The sequence below is a fragment of the Sciurus vulgaris genome, assembly GCF_902686455.1.
Source record: "Sciurus vulgaris genome assembly, chromosome: 11".
Taxonomy (NCBI): Eukaryota; Metazoa; Chordata; class Mammalia; order Rodentia; family Sciuridae; genus Sciurus; species Sciurus vulgaris.
The window spans coordinates 87319937-87335978 of record NC_136472.1 but is presented as its reverse complement, the minus strand read 5'-3'; the positions used below and the strand labels follow the sequence as shown (position 1 = coordinate 87335978).

Genomic DNA, 16042 nt, shown 5'->3' with positions numbered 1-16042 from the left:
AAAATATATTACAATAACAATAGCAAAGGAAGAAGAGAAAATGGAAGTATGCTGTTTTAAAACTCTTTAAGTAATATGTAAAGTTATACCATTAAAAGACAAATATGATAAAATTTAAGACATACTAAACTATAAATAAATCAGTTTTTCAGTTTTAAAAGGATATGCATACATATACACACATATATATAGCTAAAAAATACAACGAAATGGGATATCTCTCTCTCGCTCTCTCTCACACACACACACACACACACATACACACTGACACACAAATCAACCAAAAAAAGACAGAAGAAATGAAGAATGAACAAATAGAAGTAAAGAGCAAAATGGTAGATATACTTAATCATATCCATTATAATTTGAATCCAAAATAGCCTAAGTATACAATTATGCAGAGTATTAGGTTGAATATTTAAAGAAAATTATTCTACTCAAAAAGCAGGTTTAAAGACAGAGAACTAAATATGTCAAAATAAACAGAAAAGATAAAAACATACCATGCAAAATATAAACCTGGATTTCAGATGAAAGAATGATACCAGAGATAAAGAGAATCAGTTTACAATGACAGAAATTTTCAATTCATTAAAAGTATATACCAATCCTAAAATTTATACACCTAATAGGAGGACGTCAAAACACATCAGTTTAAAAAATGATAGGAGCACAATGAGAAAAATATCCATAACTATAAACCGAACTTCAAAATATTTGAAGTAAAAAATAATAAAAATGAAATGAAAAATAGAAAAACCCACAAGTCTAAGTGAACATTTCTTTCAGCACCACTTTATAGCGATTGTAATGGTTAATCTGAAGTGTCAACTTGATTGGATTAAGTGATCCCTAAGAATAAGAGGCTTCCATCAATGAAGTTGTTTCCAGGAATGATTGGCATGTGAGATAGTGAACTGAAGCAGAGACCCTCCCTAAGTGTGGGCAGCACAGTCCAATAGGTTGGAGACTTGGATGCAATAAAAGTTAGAAGAACAAGAAAGCAGCAGCAGATGCAAGCTCCACTCTTCTTGAATGGGTTCTTGATTCCTGGTATCACCAGAAGACAGCAGATTCCAGCTCCTTCACTCTCCAAAGCAGACTCTGCAGTGATTCTCCAGGAAATTTCCAGGACTTCTGTTCTGAACTGGGGTTCAGATCCCTCTTGTTCTGAGGCTTCAACATCTTGGACTTCACAGCTATTGTTTCCTCCAGCCTGCTAGCCTACAGACGATCATTGTGGAATTATCCAACTTCTGATTATGTAAGCCAATCTAGTATATTCCTTTTATAATCATAAATATTATGATTTTCCCTGATTTCATATATATAATCTCCTGTTGGTTCTGTTCCTCTAGAAAACCCTAATATAGTAATTAATAGGACAAATAGACTACTTAAGTAATAATATTTACCAAATTGAACTACTTGATAATTATAGAATTCTGTCACCAACAAATAAAGAATGATCATATTTTTGTGATGTATTTGGAACATTAATCAATATACATTTATTCTGAGACAAATTAAATGTCAGTATACGTAAAAGCTTTAGAATTGCACAAATTCTAAAGAAAATTCTCACTTTGGTCTGAAGTATGGAAAATTAAATTTCTGTTTCTTGCAACTAAAATATAGAAAATGCCTCCTTTACAGCTGAAATTAGAACATAGCCTTCTTATTTGCCAACAACTTTTATATCACTGGGACACTGGGATTATAAATTTTGATAGCATTAATTTAACTTTCTCTTTTGATCTCAACATATTACCACCCCACCTCTCTCACACACACACATTGAATATTTGCTGCTCTTTAACAATAATCCTTCCAAAGTTCAATATACAGAGAATTGGAGATTCAGTTTCTCCATGTGTTGGTTTTAAAAAGCATTATTAACTTATTTTTGATAAATCTTACAATTTTTTCCCCTGTAATGAACATTGTGGAAAAAATTAGGTATTGTATAGCTTTTTGCTCCAAACCTGAGGAACAGAGCACTTCAAGTTTTGGCATTTAGAAGAATCCAATTAAAATGGTCAGATGCATTCTCCACAAAAATGTTCAAACACAGACACATACATACCAGACACCATTTTCTAGAGTTCATGGTTCTTAAGAGTTTCTGTTACATGCAGAAAAGCCACATTGTAATTCAAAATTATTTTATCATTTTATATTTATATTTTTATTTATTTTGAGAAAATATAATGCAAAAACTACTAGGAATTATGGAGCACTTTTATGTTAATTTCAATTTTATTAGTCATATACCAACTACATAAATTTTAAAAATAGTAAAGCTGCAAGTCCATAACATTTTATTTTTTTTTTCACCTAGATTCTTCAAGGTCCATAAATAAACTCTCTTTTGTAACTCAATGGCTGTACTAGAGTACACTGTGCTCTAGTGAACCATGGAATCACTAGAATCTATCTTTTAAATTCCCCTGTGCTTCTATAATACTGAGTCACAAACTATAGTAACCCTGTGAACTACTATGTTTATTGTTATAAAATGAAACCAAACACCTCCCAAGGGCACCAGGTGAAAGGAAAGCCAGAGAGAATTGATTAAATGTTGGGGAACTGCATATGAAAAGAATAATCATCACCACATTCACTCCTGTTCCAAGACAAAGAAGAACAAGCACAACAGCAGAATTTTCCCATTTCATTTATTTTCTCTAATATTTTCACAGATAACTTTCACAACAATCCTGTGAAGAATAGAAAGTTGATATTATGACTTCTGTTTTATTAAAAACTTAACAGTGTTCCAAGAGATCCAATTCGGTTCCACCAAGTTGTACAGATTAGATCACTTATATAAGCCCTTGTCATAAATGGTAAAATTTAAAATGAAAAGCATTTATAAATCTGAATTTTATTTGCTGGTACATAGATGACATAAAGAATGGTTTAAAAAGAACTCAAATAGAATTTAGAACATAGAGTCCTTAGGTTATTCTTGAAACAATAAATATAACAGAATGCTCTTGGTAGAAAAGCATATAGACAAATTATTATTTTTTTAATCAAATAAACTGTCTCTGCAAAGTTATCCATCTTTTTACTATCACTTGCAGCAAGGGAATTTTGGCACATCAGAGAAATCATAAAATAAACCCACAAATATAAAATTTAATGAGAAATCAAATAACATAAACCAATCTCATAAAAAAGAAATGAGGAAATGAAATAAAAAACAACCAAGAAAAAAATCTGATGTTAGTAGTTTTCATGGTTTGCCAATTCACAGACTGCTATAAAAAGTCACCATTATTAATGGGTCCAGGATAGAAATATTTGGAGAATGGAAGGAGAAATTGCAAGGGTAAGTGTTTTTGGTCGGGTTGAGTATATAATTTATGATGAAGGGAGTGTGGTAATACCAGCACCATAATATGAGAATCAGCCAGATTTTCAATTATTTTTATATAATATAGTTCATTACTAAAAGTGAAATGTAATGTAGTGAGGCTGCAAATCCTGAGTAAGAGGATGTTTCACATGATAGACCAGAACAACCTCTAGTACTGCAGAAAGATCATTTGCATTCGTATCTCAGCTTTTCAGCTGATTATCTCTAGTGTGCTCTTGTTAAAGTTGCTTCACCTTTCTGGCCCTATCTTTCCTCCTGTAAAATGAGATGCTCATAATAACAAATTAAACATTGCAATAGTGAAAGATCAGAAGGCAAATACAAAAGTCACTTTAAAAAAGTACTTCAAAGAAATACAATTAGGTACAAGTTCTAATAGTACATGAAAGTGCTTCAAATAATAATGATGCCTTTGAATATTTATTCAATGAATATGTATTTGGAATTACCATGCTACCAATGTTAGGTAGTAGATCTTATCATAAGCTAATCTAAAAAAAATATAAAACAGAATGTATATTCCATCTCTATCATATTTATACAAAAATAGGCATTGTTATATTGTTTTGAAGGTAGCTCTGTCCAGTCTGGTCACTGTAAACTTTGAAATTATTTTCTTGTCATAAAAATAAAAATCATTGAGTTTTGAAAACTAAAAAATAGAAAAAAGTTCTAAAAAATAAAAATCATTGAAAATATTTAGAAATGTCTCTATTAATATTCCCAGTTAATAATGTGACACGTACACATATATTTAAAATGAAATAATACCAAAAGCCATCCTCAGCCCCAGACCTTTCTGCCAAACTCAGTTCTAATCTCTGGAAACACTACTTTTAATATACTTCTCATTCTTTTTCTTCCATTTATTGCCATATGTCTAGATAATTTGTGGTATTTACTGATCTATCGATATAATAAATTTTGATTTTTATCTTACAAGAGGATTTCAGTCTTCTTATACCTATAATTCCTTCTTCTTCTTCTTCATAGATTGTTGTAATGGTTTTCTATTGCTGAAGTAACAAATGCTCACAAATTTAAAGCCATAAGAAATACAAATTGTCAACTCATGGTCCTGTAAGTAAAAAGTATCATAGGCCAGCTAGTTTCAGCATCAAGTCCCACAGTCCAAAAGAAAGATCCTGGCAGCCCAAGCTCTTCTCTGGAGGCTATTGGCAAGAATCCGATTCTAGGCTCTTTCAGGTGGTCTATAAAATTCAGTTCCAGGTGCTGTAATATGAGATCTTCATCTCCTTGCTAGATGTCAGTTGGCAACTGTTCTTTACTCTTAACACACTTCCTGTTCCTTGGACTTGGCTCCCTTTTTCTCAAAACCAAAACCACAAAGGTATGACCACCAAGAAGTAGAAGCCATTGCGATTTATCATAGAGGCTATCTTCCACAGTCTTCCATCCAGCCCACAGTGATTTCCAACCTTCTCACAGGCAAAATAAATTTACCACCTACCCAGGTTCCTAGCAGTCGCAGTCACATTCACTTAGAGGAATTTTTTGAAGCTCATGCATGAGCTCATCATTTAAACCAGGTCCAGGTGCAGATGAAGTTCCTGGGTATAACCCAGTATCTACAGTTCTTTGGGAGAGTTCCTCTCTATTTGTGGATCTGTGAAATTAATTAAAAACAAATTATCTTTCCAAGATACAACAGTAAAGACATGCATGAGAGAGTAGCTATGTCATTCAGCTTCAAAAATGGAGAGAAGGGAAGGTAAAAATAAGTCACTGCCCCATGGCACTTTCAGGATCCGATCCTGCCAAGCAAACTCCAGCATAGTTCCTTTTTTTAAGTTTCAAGGCCTAGGATTAATGTTCCCTGACTTTCCCCTCTATTTTTTGGCTCTTCATTGTGCCAAAGCGCTCCTATTTCCTTGTAATTCTTATAGTTTATTAATTGCTTCTACCTCTTTGACGATATTTCAGCAAAACCACCAGAGATCTCTCATATCTGAGATCTTTCAGATCCTCTCTTTGCAACCTAAGAAGGAATGTCTGGCATTAAGTCCTCTTAAGTAAAAGTCACACTGTATCCAGGCTTTATTTATCCAACTATATTAACTATTTATGTCAGTGACAAGGACTGAAACCACTAATAAATTCAAAACCTTACGTGAGTGCAGTTCGTGATAAGGATGGGACTAGAAACAACGTGAGATCCCGGCTGGATCCTGAGAAGAAATGTTTGTTCCACTATAGTGCACCCATTACAGTGCTCCTAACTACCTAATACCCTTCCTTCAAAGGGGGAAGATACTACCTGCAAGAGCAAAGTCATTCAGGGAAATGAAGTTCAAATTTTTTAGCCTCATCCATGAGAGGACATGTGTAGCATCCCTGTATCCCGTTCCCGCTGCTTCTTCAACAGTACTCATACATCAGAGCAAGGTAACAACTGGTGGAACAGAGCATAAACATAGCACTTCAGTTGAAAACAGTTCCTAGATTTGGTTTTCATAAGAGAGAGAACAGATTCCTTTGAACCTGCCATGTAGGCCATCTAAGTTTTGAGCAGATACCCTTAATTACATGATAATAATACTTATTTGCTGTCTTTTTTTAAAAAAGCATGTAAGTGCATCAGTACAATGTCTACCTCCATCTTCTTAAGGTCATAGTCTCTGAATTTCTTTCTTTCTTTTCTTTTTTTTTTTTTTTCTGTTTCTGTGTATCATTTCTTCTTTTGGGGGCAAGTACCAGGGATTGAACTCAGGGGCACTTGACCACTGAGACACATGGGAATGTGTCTATTAACTCTATTTTGTATCAACTCTATTTTGTATTTCATTTATTTATTCATTTATTTTAAATGATCTCTTCATGTTCGCAGCACACTCCAAGCAATAGTTTGCTGTTTTGTTGCCAAACAGTATGTCAGAAAACAAATTTTTAAATGATTGTTTTAAAAATTAGTTCTCTGAATTTCTGTAAAGCCAATAATTGCCAGTGATCTAAATCCATTTCAGAGTGGTAAACATTTCAGAAATGTCTGTCCCATTTCTCTGAAATGCAATTAAAAGCTATAGAACAGAAACAAAATAAATATTTTTCTAGAAAGAACATATTTGGCATTTTAAACTAATGTTAAAAGAGAAGCTTTCATATGTAAATAATGTCTAGATTTTTACTTTCTATGACCAGATAGAAAGTTTGAATCTTTACTGGTCCCAGTCTGACTTCAGTAATTGGAGGAATGATTATGTTGTAGTTAGTAAACTTCAATCCTAACAAACAAAGTCACTGTACTGGAAAAGTGATTGCTTTTTCTTTCCCTTAAAAAAAAAAAAAAAAAAAAAACAAAACATGCAATTTCTAGCCATGGCTAAAAAATATTAAAAGTGAGAACAGGCAGCTCAAATTAGTTGGTTAATTTGGTATTTGACTTACTTTATACATATTTTTCATCCTTTGATTTAATATCTCTAGTTATTTCTCTCAAAATTGATCAATAAGTATATAGTTTTAGTGAAATGTGATCTGAACTTCGTTTCACTGATTTCATTAAAATATATCAAGTATGGTTAAGTCTTAAATTCTGTCTGTTCAAGTAATTTACATCTTCATTATAAATGTAGAGCACGCATACTGTGAGCTAGTTACATTCCAACCATTTACCTAAATGTATAAAAGTTGAAAATCAAGTTTAAAATTTTGGTTGATGAAGAAGTTCTCATATATTTATCTCTTTTATAAACCTATGATGCTTTTCTTGGCTATGAGCATGGAAAAAGTAGAATTCTGTTCATTTTCATGATGTATCAATAAATACTACATTGCTTATGTTTATTCCTTTCAGCCATTCTGAAACCAAATATTCATTGTAACACCCACTAAGGAGAAGACATTTTCCTTTAGAATCAGGGTCACAATCTGGAAAAAGAATTGAGAAAGGCTAATTTTAGGCTTATAAAATAATTAAGGAAAGATGCAACACGAAACAAGAAGGTGAATAAAGCAAAGGTGTCGTCACAAAACCTCCCTTGTAAACACATCTGTCCTTTCCTTCTCATATTTAGAAATGTTACCTAGTTTTAAAATTTCTCATCAAAACATTTTATATCATGAGTCATGTAAAATTCAGTCTCCTTCAGCTAGATCATCGATAGTTGTTAAAGAATTATATTATCTTGTTCATAAGATGAGAGGTAGTGATATTTTATTCTCTCAATGCTTAGCTACAAATTCCACACATCTGGCACATGGCTTACAAGGGGGAAAAGCACAGAAGCACCATTGTTCATTCCTCCTTATTTTGGTATTTCAAGTCACCCACAACTTCATGAGCTACTGCAGTTGACAATCACCATTGTGTTGACAAAGAAAGCAGTGGGTGCTAGTGCTATTCATCATACAGAGCTGGTGGGTCTCCATCGTCTTTCAAAAACGAAGCAGCTTTCCTTCCATTCTTCTGAACACGATCTTCATTCATTTTCTCCAAAGCTTCTATCTCAGCTGAGAAATCAGCTTCATTGTCTGCTGAGATGTTCAAGCCTGAAATGGCATTGAAGAATTCCCATTCATTAAGGGTTTCCTTCACTTCTCCTTTCTGGAAAAACTGTGAAATATTCCTGCAGTCACAGAACAAGAACTCCAGGCCATGAGGATGGGTTGGTTCTACCGACTGACTGACATCGATCAACCAGACATTTCCAGCATGCCACAGCCTGTTATACTTGCTGAGGTCGGCGTGTATGAGTGTACATTCATTATATAACTGCTTCATCAAATGAAGAGTTTGATAGTAGGCTTCTTTCATTTCTTCACTACTGAGTTTTACTTCTTTTAATTTAGGGGCTGGAACTTGATCATGGTCAATAAAAGACATAACTAAATGTGTTTCTTGAGCAGTACAACTGTCGGACAAGGAATTCTGGCTCTCTGCATTCTTGTGACATTGTGCATTTCTTTTTCTGCCCACATGCAGATGATCTTATGTGAATTTAGTTTACTGAAGCGATCTTTAAGCCTGAGATGGCACATTCTCTAGGTATAGCTTTACCATCTTCCTTTTCATCTTTCATGCTCCCTCCATATGCATGAAAGACAATAGATTCCTTTCCTGTAGTAATACAGCCAGTAAATGTCTCCAACTTTCCAGAGATGACCATTTTATACAAAAGTAAACATGTCTTAGGAACAACTGCTTTTCCTGCAGTAGAATACTCCTTCTTCTCATGGAGGCAGACACTTAGACATTCTTCTGAGTAGGCATGTTGTTTTAAAGCATTGAAAACATGGTTTGATAGTTTTAAATTCATTCCAATTTTATCTCCTACCTGAATTCCATGTGCAAAATTTTCCATTCTTGCTGTATTCCTTCTCCCACATACCACTTCATTGTGTTTGGTGGTGATATCTTTTCCTTTTCCAATAAAGCACTTTTTGGGAGTGGGAACTGGTTTTGCTGTTATGGAAGTGTTCTTCCGGTCAATCTCATCTTCAGAACTATTGCTGTCTTCAAAAGGATACATTTTTCAACAATTTTCAAAGAAAATGGAAACTTTGCTATCGCCATTGAATATTTTTCTTCACATCTAAGCGTGCATCATATTCTCTGTCAAATTTCATTTGTAGCATCTGAGCCAGCATTAGGTCGCTGGAAGTGTCAATATTTTCTCCAGAAATAAATGGTCCTTCAGCAACAAACTTCAGGAAAAGCAGCAGCTTCTTCTTCTAACTGTAATTCTTTAGCCAACTGTTCACTCATTATATCAGCCAAAGAACAGGATATTGTGTTCTGAGGGGTAGCCCATGAACACAGTGGTCCCCAGGCTACTGCCCCACTGGGCTCAGGGGATGCCACTCCAATCAGATCCATTGGGGGAAGAAGGCAGGGAGAACAGAACAGAGAGGTGGCAGGATGGGAACCAGGCTCTGCCAAGAAGACAAGTAGGGGCAGCGGTACCCTGATGCCAGTGTCAGAGCTAAGGTGACAGATGGCAGTGGCTGCCACTGCATCCAGCTTGTATTTTTTTTAGAGATGTGGTCTCACTGAGTGGCTTAGTGCCTTGCTTTTGCTGAGGCTGACTTTGAACTTGTGATCCTCCTGCCTCAGTCTCCTGAGCTGCTGGGATTACAGACATGTGCCACTGTGTCCGGCTATCATTTTTTCTTATGATGACAATAATCACATTGGATTTAGGGCTCACCCTAGTTCAGTATGAGCTCATCTTAATGAACTACAACTATAAAGACTCTAGTTTTGAATTTATCACACCTGGAATTCTGCAAAGGGCATGAGTTTAGGTAGATCTTATTCAATATAATTTTATATACACTTGAAAGAAGCTTTTTCCTTCATACAATAATACAATTATTTTAAATTTTTCTAGAATTGTTATAACTAGGGAAATAAATATGCTCATTCTATTCTTTTTCCTTCATTAATATCTCTTTCCATGCTCATGTTGGCCAATGTCAACTGATCTAGATGACATGGAATCCATATTGGTCAACCTCTTGGGCAGAAAGCCAGATAAAGAAATGTAATGTGATAGTCGCCTTTTCATTACTATTACCAAAATACCTGACATGAACCACTTAGAGGAGGAATATTTTATTTTGGGCTCAGTTTCATAGGCCATGGTTAACTGACTCCATTGTTCTGTGCCTGATGCAGAACAAAATACCATAGCAGATGGACCTGGCAGAGAAAAGCTACTCAGCTCATTGCAGCCGAGAGAGAGAGAGAGAGAGAGAGAGAGAGAACTAGACGCTCAGGACAAAACATCATTCCCAAAGGCACGCCACCAGTGACCTATGTCCTCCAGTTGCACCCCACCTTCCCACAGCTACCACCCAGTAAGTCATTTACTTTATTAATCCATCAAATGGATTGATCCATCGATGAGGACCAGCTGTCACAATCTGATCATTTCACCTCTGAACATTGCTACACTGCCTATCATGAATTTTTGGTGGATACAACTCATATCCAACCGTAACAGACAGGAAGTGAATCTTAAAGAGAATATGTGACCAACACATTTATAAGGGGACCCACAGAAATCTAAATAACTCACTAGACTTCTAAACAGAACATGATAAGTGGACAAAATTAAATACCTGTCAGAATGGAATGATAAAAGCAAATGTGTATGACCTAAACTTCATAAGCAAATAACAATGAAGATTTTTAATAGATATTAGCAATTTTTATTTGGAATTTTATCAGTTCCTTAACTTTTCAAGAAGCAGAAATTGATGGATACTCAAGAAGAATTTAAAAAATGTTTGAGAGAATATTAGGTTTGCATATTTTAAAAATTTAATCTTATGAGAGGTATTAAGGTCACACTCTACCTGAAAATTAATTAAATTTCTAGAAATGTTTTGAAGTAGAGAACAGATTATTTTCTCTTTTCAGAAATTACTGATACCATGCCAGGCACAGTGGCATGCCTGTAATCCCAGTGGCTTGGGAGGCTGAGGCAGGAGGATCAAGAGTTCAAAGCCAGCCTCAGCAAAAGTGAGGCACTAAGCAACTCAGTGAGATCTTGTCTCTAAATGAAATACAAAAAAGGGTTGGGGGTGTGGCTCAGTGGTTTAATGTCCCTGAGTTCAATCTCCAATAACCCCCCCCCCCCAAAATTACAGGTACCAGATACTTACAAACTGAGCAAAAGAATATCATGAATTCCAACATTCCAGATCAATACTTCATTTTGAATTTTTTTTCCAAAATTAAGATTGATGTGGTTTGAGCAAAAATCTTCTAATATCTAAAATAGATGCATAATAAAAAAAAATATTGAATTAATTCTTCATGAAAAGGAAAATTAGAGCATATGTAGATTAAGATAATGCCAATGCAGAAATCCCTAATGCACCATCTCTATATCATGTGAAAATATTGTTAGGCATACTCTAAAATGAAAATACTCACATTAGCACTAAAAACAGACCTCAATTCATCAGTGTCAATGGAGAATATCCAATAAAGGCAAGATTTAATGGCTTTTTTTCATATTCTTCAGCCTCAGGACTAGAACACCAATCAAGAAAAAGAAATAGGCTTTGGCTTTGCTCATCCCAATTTTCTTACCTTAACTAAATTATACAGCTCTCTGTCAGTCAGAAACCCAATGCAAGAGCACAACTTCCTTTAGTAGTCACTGTCCCATAGTGTTCTCCCTCTTCCTACATGTCCCAGAACTAGAGACAAAAGAGGACAGATAATGAATTGGCATACTCATGTAGAATTCTCTCATGTAAACAAAGCACTAAAGCTAGGAAAACAGGAAGAAAATTCATTCATGGCGCGCGTGCCTGTGTGTGTGTACCTGTGTGTGTGTCCATGTGTGTATACATATGTTTTTCATGCTCTACCAATGAAAAAAAGCTATATCATCATAAACATAAACTATCTTCCTCATTGCCAGAAAATACACAAATATCTTTAACACATAAAAAAGTATATGGAAGTGTACTAAACTATACAGTTCGCTGGAATGCATAATTATAGATTATTCCTAATTTTTATGTTATAACTAGTTTGATCTTTGTGTTTTCCTACACAATTTCATATAACTTTTATAATCAAAGTTAAGAAATCACATTTTAAAAATTAACAGAAGTTTTCTAAAAATGGAAAAGGAAAGTTGATAAGAAGAAAGCAAAAAGATAAGAAAAGAAGAAAAATTAAAAGTCATATCTATGTGATATTACTATTAGTTTTTGTAGCAGTGATGAAAAAGACCAGTGAATACAGAAATATCATTATCTCATATAATATAACTCCTGAATTTGTATCTTAAAATGACATTAATTTAAGGCTGCGCTGCTGTTTATGTCTTAATTCTCTAATGTTTTGCTTGCAGCATGGTCACTGGATGCTTCCTGCTGCACTGGGGCAGTGCTCTAGAATCTTAGTACACTTAAAGTTTTTGTTTGATTTTTCTAACCAAACTAATTATGAGTACTTATTTAAAATATAGCTGTTTCCCCAATGCTTCAGGATCTAGCTCAAATATTTTAAGAAACCTTCCTGAAGTTAATCCTCTACGATGATACCTCTTAGTTACTACTAAACTTGTCTACTTTTTAAATAAAAATAATTTTTATTTCATTGACTATTTTTTATTAAATTTTATATTTTCAACATGCTGTGATACAAATCAAATTTGTCATTATTTTTGTATAGATCTAGCATAGTTGTCATGTATTATTTTTCTATCATATAGAAGGCCATAAAAATGTTAAATCTCACACAAAATCATATTAGGCATATAAACAGTAGATGAGTAGATAATAATGAATGTATGGGTAGATAGGTAGATAAATAAATGCATGTTAGAAATAACAAAGAGTTCATTTGCAAGATAATTATTTTCAAACCAATACATTTATAACATAACCTAAGTGACAAAATTAAATTTTCCATTGCAAAGATATTTATTGGTCTCAGAAAACACACATTTTAGGAGATTTGAGGTCATTATTAATATTGAAATAAAATTTACATTTTTGGAAAATTAAACATACAAATGAACAAATGAACTATTTCCCTTTTTCTGTTACCTGTTTTTTTTTTTAATAACTAAATTGCCAACAGCACATATTAATCTATCATCATGGTGACAAGAAATGAAAATTTTCTAGATCTGCATATAATTATGATCTTTGCATTTTTGGCTAGACATTTTGTTTACTACCTACATATTTTTGCACCAATTCATAATAAGGTCTAAGTTTCTCTCCTTTGTATCACTGAGAAAATATTAACCAGTACTTAAGTCTTCATTTTAATACAAGTATTATAATTTTAAATATTTTAAGTATATGCTATTGAAACATATTGTAAAAACTAACACCATACAGGAAAATGTATTTAAAATTCTTAAAATGCTTATAAGTATCAAGTCAACAGATATGATGTTATACTAACATTAGATAAAGTAAGTGCTTAATAAATGTTTATTGATTCCTTGATCATTTTTCTTCTACTGGAACTACATTTTAGACATTTCTCTAATAGGTAAGCTAATATAAATAACATAAATAAGTCAAAAGTTTTTATTTCCTTATTTTCAAGCAACTCAAAATCTAGTAGAAGAGTTTGGATTCCACATAACCGTACAATGTAACGGTATTTTTCTGAATTTATGTACAGCCATCAGTAGGAACTTGGATGGAGGAATTCTTTACTCTGCCATTAAATAGGCAGGAAAGATTTAACCAAGAAAAGAGAATTCAAATTGATCTTTGAAGGATTCATACACTTATTCATTTATTTATTTTATGTTTTGTTTTGGCGAGATGGAACCTGTTTCAAGGACTGGAATATATAATGAAGATATCATTTAGCAATATATTTAACACATAATCTATTGGACTCATGATTTAGACAAAGAAATGTCTTTTGAAGTATGGTTTAGAGTTGCGGTTTTAGGCAATGATGAAAGCTGTGATCTCATCATTATAATCCAAATGAATTACTGGGTAATAACTGTAGGCAGGTGAGGCATGGCTAGAGGAAGTAGGTCACTGGGAGCGTACCCTTTGGTTCCTAGCTTCTCGTTCACACACACTCTCCCCCTCCCCATCTCTCTCACTCCTGGTTGCCAAGAGCTGAGCAGCTTCTGTCTGCTAGACACTTCTGCCATGATGTTCTGCCTCACCCCAGGCCCAGAGTAATGGAATTGGCCAACCATATCTAAACTTTGACACTGTGAGCCCAAACTAAACTTTTCCTTCTTGAAGCTGTACTTGTCATGTATTTTGGTCACAGCAATGAGCTGACTAGCACACAATCTAATATAGGAGACAAATGTTATCTCTTTAATGAAAATGTAGTTACAAATTGTAGTATATTCTATGAAGACAGTCTATAAAAACATAAAGTAGTACCCAAATATAACCAAAGGAAATCTTTCTTAAATTTGGTGGAATTAATCAGGGAAATTTTAGAATCAATAAAGAGCATTATATGTACAAAGACAGATATAAGGACATACAACGCACTCAAAAGTGATTTTAAAAACCACCAAAACCTCCATAATATCACTGTAGTGGAGCACAGTATTGGAGTAAGGTACTGTGAGATAACCCAAAACTCTAGAAAGGGACAGTTGGGAAAGGCCTGTAGGATCTGCTGAAGACTGTATACCATATCATACAAGCAAAGAAAAGTGTTGAGAGCTTTTGAATAGATTTCTACATAAGAAACGAATTTTGAATCATATTGACACTGAAATAAGAGTGTACTTGGCATATTCAGAGAATCATAACTAGTTGAGTTGCAACTACAGAAAGACAGGATTGGAGATGACAAGACAGCCTTTACATTCCTCTCAACTTAAAGAAGCTTCAGAAGTGCTTCTTCCTGACTTAGGACCCTCAAGAACCTTTTCTCAAAGCATTTACTTAAATCTGTAATTGTAAATTCTTTCTCTAATCCTTTGAGATGTAAATTTTTTAAAAGCTTTTAGCAAATTTCTTAATATAGCAATATTTGTCTCAATGACCCAGGAGCCATCCCTCTGTAATGTAATGTAATCCTCAAGGAAAACAGCATCCCTAGCTCTAGGTTCTGTGGGGAGGGCAGGCGTGTAACTTTAACAGCTTTCTACTAAGTTGTAAAACTACATCCTTTCCTTAAGATAAGGGAAAGTAACTTTTTCTCTGGGTAAGTCCAATTAGCAAACACAAATGCTCTATGACTCCTCATGCCAATGCAAGCTCTTTAAAATGCCCCAGCCCTTTCTATCAGTGGAGTTAACTGAGGTCCTGACCTTTCTCTCTCTTGCAAGTCGTGAATAAAATTTCTTGCCTAATTAAGTTTATGTAGTGCAATCTTTACTGACAGATGTGAGAACAGAATCATCAGACAACACGTTAAGGGTTCCTTCTATAATTAGGCAGTATGGAAACATCGAATATGTTAAGCTAAAAGAAGAAGTAAGATATATGTTGGGTCAAAGTTGAGGAAAGATAAAAAAATAAGATAAAAATACATTGAGAGAGCAGCAAAATTATCTCATAATAGGTTATACATGAAAGATAAGTTCAAGGAATTTTCAAATCTGAAAATTTCAAATCTAAGTTAACTGAATGGATGAACAGTGATATCATTAATTGTCTTAGATCATGTTTTTCTTGCCTGAAATGTTCCATTGCCAATATTCTGTATATGGCAAATTCCTTCCAAATCTACCACATACATCATCTAATCTTTGTGGTTTTCCCTGATGCTTTCAAGTACATTTTGTTGTTTTTTCCTAAGGATTTCAGAGTATAGTACATAGATCCACTTTGTGGAGTCCATACACTGATTATGTACTTGTTCATGTGTCTGTGTGCCATATTTTATGAAGAAGGAAATGACTGTCTCATTCATGCTTGACTCTTCAACGTCTACTATTGGACTTATTACATAAAAGTTAGGGTTCATTGGAATGAAAATAAGAATGATAGGAAAATCTGTGTATGAGTTAAAAGAGAATATGGGTTGCCATGTTATACTACCATGGAAGGAACATTGATAATCATGGAGGGAGAAGCAAGTTTTCTGATACAATGTAGCAAATGATACAGTGGTAGAAGCTATAGACCTGCAAGATCAAAATAAAATTAAATTAGGACAGCTGATTCAGAGTTAAATTCTAACTAAATATGGTCACTAAGAATGCCTCTAGAATA

The 16042-nt window shown here is 34.0% G+C and overlaps 1 pseudogene across 1 annotated transcript; it reads right to left on the bottom strand.

Moving 5' to 3' along the window:
• Nucleotides 1-7205: 7205 nt before the first annotated feature.
• Nucleotides 7206-9221, bottom strand: LOC306639958 (serine/threonine-protein kinase RIO3-like; annotated as a pseudogene). The gene has a single exon. The product of its transcript is annotated as a serine/threonine-protein kinase RIO3-like (transcript).
• Nucleotides 9222-16042: the final 6821 nt, after the last annotated feature.